Source organism: Equus quagga, unplaced genomic scaffold (assembly GCF_021613505.1).
Source record: "Equus quagga isolate Etosha38 unplaced genomic scaffold, UCLA_HA_Equagga_1.0 720_RagTag, whole genome shotgun sequence".
In the NCBI taxonomy this organism is placed as follows: domain Eukaryota; kingdom Metazoa; phylum Chordata; class Mammalia; order Perissodactyla; family Equidae; genus Equus; species Equus quagga.
The window spans coordinates 39,968-46,669 of NW_025802296.1; the positions used below are offsets into that span (position 1 = coordinate 39,968).

Consider the following 6,702-nt stretch of genomic DNA (forward strand, 5'->3'; position numbering starts at 1 on the left):
ATACAAACCAGAGCCAATCTTCAAGCATTGAAATAAAACTAAAAAACTCATAAAAGTTTCTAGAAAGATGAAACATAACAGAAAATTATCATAATTCTCAAAGTACAAGTATCTACTTGAAAATAGGCTAGCGATTTTCATTAGTCACATTTTTATTCAAATAACTTAAAAACAGTTTAAAATTTGTTTCAAGGTCTAACTGTAAAAGAAGGATATCATATACTATGGTTGCTTATTATATTTAACGTAATAAATATAGTTTACAGAATATTTCATTTGTGGTTCTTCAAAAAAGTATGATAAATTTGGCAAATGATAATATATGAAATATAAATAAAACAGTGTAAGACATTATCAGAATACTCGTAATGTTCGGGAATTCAAGGAACAATCAGGAATCATACGTGAATAGAAGATAAATGTCAGGTAACTGGTGAATCAAATTAGAAACCTGTGAAATTTACTTTTTCTCTGTTTTCACTGTGTGTGTGTGCATGTGTTTAACAGCCTCACTGTCATCTACAGACTATGCGAAACCCTCATAACTTGCAGCCCTATACACTTTTTCTCTTTACTATACTAAAAGTCACATTAAAGTAAAAATAGTTTAGATGGAAAGAAAGTTTATCAACTCCTCATTGATGGTCTGAGTCTCAATGAATTTTTAGTAGAAAACTCTACATTTCAGTCATAATCAGGGCTTATTTCTGGAGAACTAAAAGTGAGTCCCCTGGGAAATGAGATAGAACTATGCTATTGGCTCTTTCCTTTTGAAGTGTTTATTCCCATTTGAAATAACCTTGTCTGGTTTTTTGGTATTTCCCAATAGGGCAACAGTAGAAGACTTTTCCATGGTTTGGTCCATTATTAGAAACAACAAGTCTCTTACATCTTCGGCCACACTTGAATAAAGGAGGTGTCATCCTCCCACTCTTCCAAGGCTCTCGTAGGTTAACTGTAGAAGTTAAGACAGAGGGGAGAACCTTCTGGGAAGACCTTCTCCCTGGGGAGCCAAGAGATGATGTGGGCTTTTCTTCATGACTAGTGAAGGTCTGTTTTTTGGCTGGTGGGAAAGCTGAGGGAACGGATGGACTCCTTTCAGTACCACCTAAAAGAAGAGGATGTTTCCCCAAAACTGAAGGATGAGACATACTGGCATTAACGCTGTTGAAGCTACTTGATTTGCATTCAGGTAATTTAAAGTCAGAAACATCTGAACCTGGATCTTTGGCTTCTTTTACATCATAAATAGTAGTATGTAAACTCGTATACACAATAGACTGAGAGGTTTCAGATTTTTGACAAGTTTCTTCTGTGCCTCCAAAGTTTTCATGACTTAGCATTTCAGATTCTTTTAAAACCATTAATCTTTCTCCAGAATTAAATGAAGTATCTGAGTTCGAGTCACTAATAGCAAGTGTAAATCTATATTTTGCTCAGGCTGAGAGGCTGGCAGTAAAGCTACATCCTCCCAATTGGCCAACACAGCTAAACAGTCAAGAGCAGAACTCATTTCTGTATCAGAAACATGAATAACAGATGAAATGGCAGTTCAAACAAGTACCAATTCTGAACCAATTGCTGAAGACTTAGATCTGGTATTAAATGCAAGATGTTCATTTTTTATTTGTTTCTGCATAGGTGCAGCCAAACTGGGAGACTGCAACTGCCCCAGAGATGTGGAGGACTTAGCATTAAAAAAAGACAAACAGCTTTTGACCTTGTGAAGATCCACTTTTATATCGTTCTTTAGTTGTAACTGATCTTCCTGTACCATTATAGGAGAAGTGACACCAATTGATGCCATTTTAACTTTTTCATGAGGATTTATTGTATTTTTAGGCTCACTATTAAATATGCTGGGACTCTGAATGTTACTGTTGCAGGCCAATGTTTCTTCAACTTGATTTGTATTCAAATTTCTGGCCAAAACGTTGGGATTCTTCTTAGTGGGAACCTATGATTGCACAGACAAATCCAACAGCTTTAGAAACTGTGTATTCATAATTTCTCTAATATACGTTAAATGATATGACAAAAAAGAAAAATATCTTCATTGATTGATTTATAAATGATTGCACATATGACATCTACATTTCAATGAACCTATGCTTATTTCTGGAGTCTGAGATGACAGGATAAGAGGCAAGACACCACTAACCTTGATCAAAGACCTTGTAATTTTCATGAAGCAACCATCCCTGATCATTTTCCAAGCAAGAAGGGCAGTATTCGAAGAACTATCCAACCCTGACGAAATAGATACCAAACACGAATTTTGTGGTATCAGTGTAAAGATATATACCACAAAAGCCCCCAAAACCAAAAACCACCACTTAAATAGAAATTGGAACATACTGTTAGTTTTATGATCATCTACTAATTTTAATCATGATAAATTGGTCTCGTGGAAAGCTGTGGCAGCCTTACCAATGAAAGACAAGATCTCCCACATTCACAGAGGACGAAGTGAAATCTCGTTAGACAGTTCACATGAGCAACATTCTGTAGGGACCATGTCTCATGAGTAATCTAATAGTCTTGTTCAGGTTTTTCACTAGTCCACTGTATTATTTGGGCATTTGTTTAATCTTCACTTGGTTTGGCTAATTCTTTTCATTCTTTTTAGCAACCAGAAAACCATTAGATGGCAGTCTTTATTTTACAATACTTTATGAAAGTCAATTTGAAAGTCTTAGAAACAATTCGAATTGTATAGATTAGGAGCTTTCTTTAGGCTGAAGGATATTCCTTAGTAGTGACATCACAAAAAAGTAAGATTCATACGAAAGACTTTATACAAATAAAATGACTTAGATAATAAAGTGATTTTCAATTTACACTAACCAGAATGTTCTCATCCCAAGAATTCTATTCCCACTTCCTGCAGGGCACAACTTAGTCTTTTTGGTTTTCTTCTGCAGAAAATATAATCGAATAAAAGAAGACGTATCTACAAAAAAGGATTACTATTTGAAAGGCTTTGTATTAACCATTTACTTTTCATAATTTTTCATTCTATTAGATTTGGAAGGTTCTTACTTTTGTTGTCTTGTTTTTACATACTTTAAGAAATGTATCTATGTGAACATTTCAAAAGAAAAGATTTTATTTGTAGAAACCCATACTCATGTGGGATAAAGTTTAGTCATTTTTCTTTTTTTTTCTGCTTTATCTCCCCAAATCCCCCCCAATACATAGTTGTATATCTTAATTGCAGGTCCTTCTAGTTATGGTATGTGGGACGCCGCCCCAACATGGCCTGATGAGCGGTGCCATGCCCGAACCAGGAAAATCCTGGGCCAGTGCAGCAGAGCGTGCGAACTTAACCACTCGGTCACTGGGCCCACCCCCTAGTCATTTTTCAAGAGAAGGAAAGTGAACATGCCTCCATCTTTGACCCTTATCTGGTAAGTTACTCTGAGATCAATTCAAGAATTTAAGAATACAGGTTTTAACAGCTGTTTTCTTTTACACTCATACTCCAAGAAAACCTCAAGTCCCAGTCTGCATGAAGTATATTAAAATAGAACAAAGTTAATGATGCCAACCTGAAGTTTACCTCCTCTGGATTTTCATTTATGTGAGCCAATAAATTCCATTTATTTATTTAAAAAAAGACAATGATGCCAGCAGTTTTTACTTATGCTATCATCATTTATAAATAAAATACTAAAAGATATAAAATAGAATAGTAAGATTTAGAATAATATATAGTGGTATATTATCATGCTATAATAATATAACATATAATATAAAATAGTAAGATTTAATTTCTCTGTTAATATCTAACAATTTTTCACTTTACATAATTTCTATTAAGAAATTAGTTGGTAACTGAGTTTCAAAGTTTCTTAAATACCCAATAAAACACACTGATTATTTCAGGAAGAAGAGTAAGGCATCAAATTACAAAGGCTATAGGGAGAAGGTTATTTGCTTTCAACATTCTAAGAAAATATTAATGTAATTGAGAAAACAGACATCTTATAGCAACCTGAAACCAAATACGACTATCAGTGCTATGCTATCAATGGCACAGCATTGCTATTAATGACTATTAATGATAATAATACATCATGGGCATACAAAAGATCTACCAAATGGCCCATTTTTTCTCTTGATGTCTACATTAGTGAGTGTGAAAGTATAAAAGCAAAGGATGTGAGTTAAATGAGAACTGTTTTTATTCAAGGTTGTAGAAAATAGCATGATAAGAGTTTTCACTAAATCACCTTTACCTGAATTCAGAAGAACAGACAGGAACAATCTAGAAAGATTCTTAAAGTTAAGGCTTAAAATTTTAAGGTATCTCAGAATGGTAATTTTAAAAATATGACTAAATTTACTATTCTTGTTTAACATCTGCTAGGCATTTGGATTTCTTTTCCTGGCCCAGGAGGTTAACAAGTATAATTCTTAGTAGGGATAAAGAATTACATACTGGTAATGCTACTCACTTATAATGGATAGATATAATTTATGTTTTACCTGACTAAGTATCAAATGCACATAATTTTACTTTGGAAGTAGAAAGATCTGCAACCCCAGAAGCAAAAATAATTTTCTTCTGTTGCTGAGTCTTCTGAATCCATTTACAGAACCGAGATAAGCAAATCTTCAGAGGGACTCCTTCATCAACTTGAGCCTAAAGAGAGTCACAAATCTGAATTCAACAATCGAATTCCATAATTACTGAGCACATTAATAGGCACTGTGGGGGAATATAACAAAGAAGAGGTTCTAACTGGCAAAGAGTTTATCTAGTGAAAAGATGTTAAAACACATGAGAAAGAGACAATATAATGATTAGAATTCTGCAAGATAAGAAAAATTAGGTTGAGCAATCTAAAATCGCATCAAAATATAATAATTAAATCCAGACTGACAGAAATTTGATGTCATTTAATTTCCACAAAATAAATTTGATATTCATTTTTATAACAATATTCTTCCCTATTTTTAAAGATTTCAGTGGACTTCTGGATGGGATATTCCTCTTAACACTGAATAAATCAAATTCCAACTGGTATATAGCTTTTGCTTTCTTTTTAAAACTGATTTCTGAATTTTAGTATTTGCATCATACTCACTTGGTTTTTGGTTGGGGGCAGGTGGAAGAGAGGTGGGGAAAAGAGAAGGGCATACCTGCTTTATGCCTGGCAGTTCTGTGCAAAATTCAGAAAGAACTGGATGTTCTGGAGACTGAACATAAGCGTGGAACTCAGATTCAATCTCTCCAGTTGATGTGTCCAGCAATACTACTGGAAATTCAACCACAGGAAAGAATCAACTGACAACTGAATATATGATTGTTAAATTAATGCTGCAATCACTCTAAATTAAACATTGATTACCACCACATAGCATTATGAAACAATCATTGTTTTAGCCAAAGCATATTAAAATGACCAAAGCAGCGTGATTATAATAAAGTTATGCCAAAGAATAAGTAAAAATATTCAAGTTATATCTACTTAAAACTCTTGAACATATTTCCACAATCAAATATGAAGACCATATGGAAGTTAAAACGTACTTCTTTTTTGCAAAGGTATTTAGCTTCTATGCAATTGAGATTTTGTACGTAACCCTAAAACAAGTATTTTATATGATAACACATGATTATTTTATACGATGACACATTTAAGTATTTAGGTTTTTGTTCTTTTTTTGTCAAATCAGGTTTTATAGTAAACTACCAATTCACAGACCATTTTGTTTTCTTAAACTAGCTGTTGACTCATTTCTATCTATAAACCTTAAAGTTACTCATCTAGTGCTACTCTTGGCCATTGGCAGTCCAAATATGCTTATTTCCTGGCTCTGGTGGGGCTTCCCATCATTCCAGCATGTCCACTCAAAATCAATGACAATTAAGTAGTCATACGGCTGCTCTGCAAAAGATCAGGGTGTCCTTAGGCGCCGCCAGTGTTAAAAGTGCAAAGCTACAACATGTAAAGAAACTAAGCACACTACTTACTGGATTTGCTTCTTTCTAGATTTCCATTTGCTGGTGCAATTGACTTTCTCCTAGTTAATCCAAGCTGCCTAAAAATGTAAAACAACCCAATATGTTCAACAAACTCATTCACACTCCTGTTTGAATAGGCTAACAAACTAATGGTATAACCCTCACTATTAATGTAGTAATGTATTGTGAGTGAGAGGAAACTGACCTAAACTTTGAAGGCAAAATTTGTACTAACTGCTACCCTTTCTTTTGATTTCAGTTGTCATTTTACCTGCGTGGGCCTCAGTACCTATTGCAAACTTACACTAATTCTTTCTGCTCCCCTTATTTTACAGTAATACTGAAGAACTCAAGTGATTGTAGAGGTATAGATGCACTGAAAAGCTTATTTTTTTGCCTCTGCATTGTTCAAGCCCTTGCTGTGTGTACAGCCCAGTTCTGAGAGGCAGGGCAGGTCCAGTCTTCCAGGAGCTTAAAATATCTGAGAAAAAAACCAGACATCCATGGTAAACTACTGGAAGGTAGTATATGATAAAGGATCCCCGAAGACCCTGAGTCCACAGAAAGGGATGGGCTTCCCGAGGTCTTAAGTGCAGCGACAAACTACTTTGACGAGTAGCTAGTTTCACTAGGCAGGGGCCTCCTGTTCTAGTTTTTTGTTTATGAGGTGTGATGGGGAGTTGGGAATAATAGCTAACATTTATTCACTGCTTACTACATAGCAGGCA

General features: G+C 34.6%; 1 pseudogene; it reads right to left on the bottom strand.

Moving 5' to 3' along the window:
• Positions 1–627: 627 nt before the first annotated feature.
• LOC124234148 (ERI1 exoribonuclease 2-like) lies at positions 628–6,479 on the bottom strand (annotated as a pseudogene).
• Between the last annotated feature and the right edge of the window lie 223 nt (positions 6,480–6,702).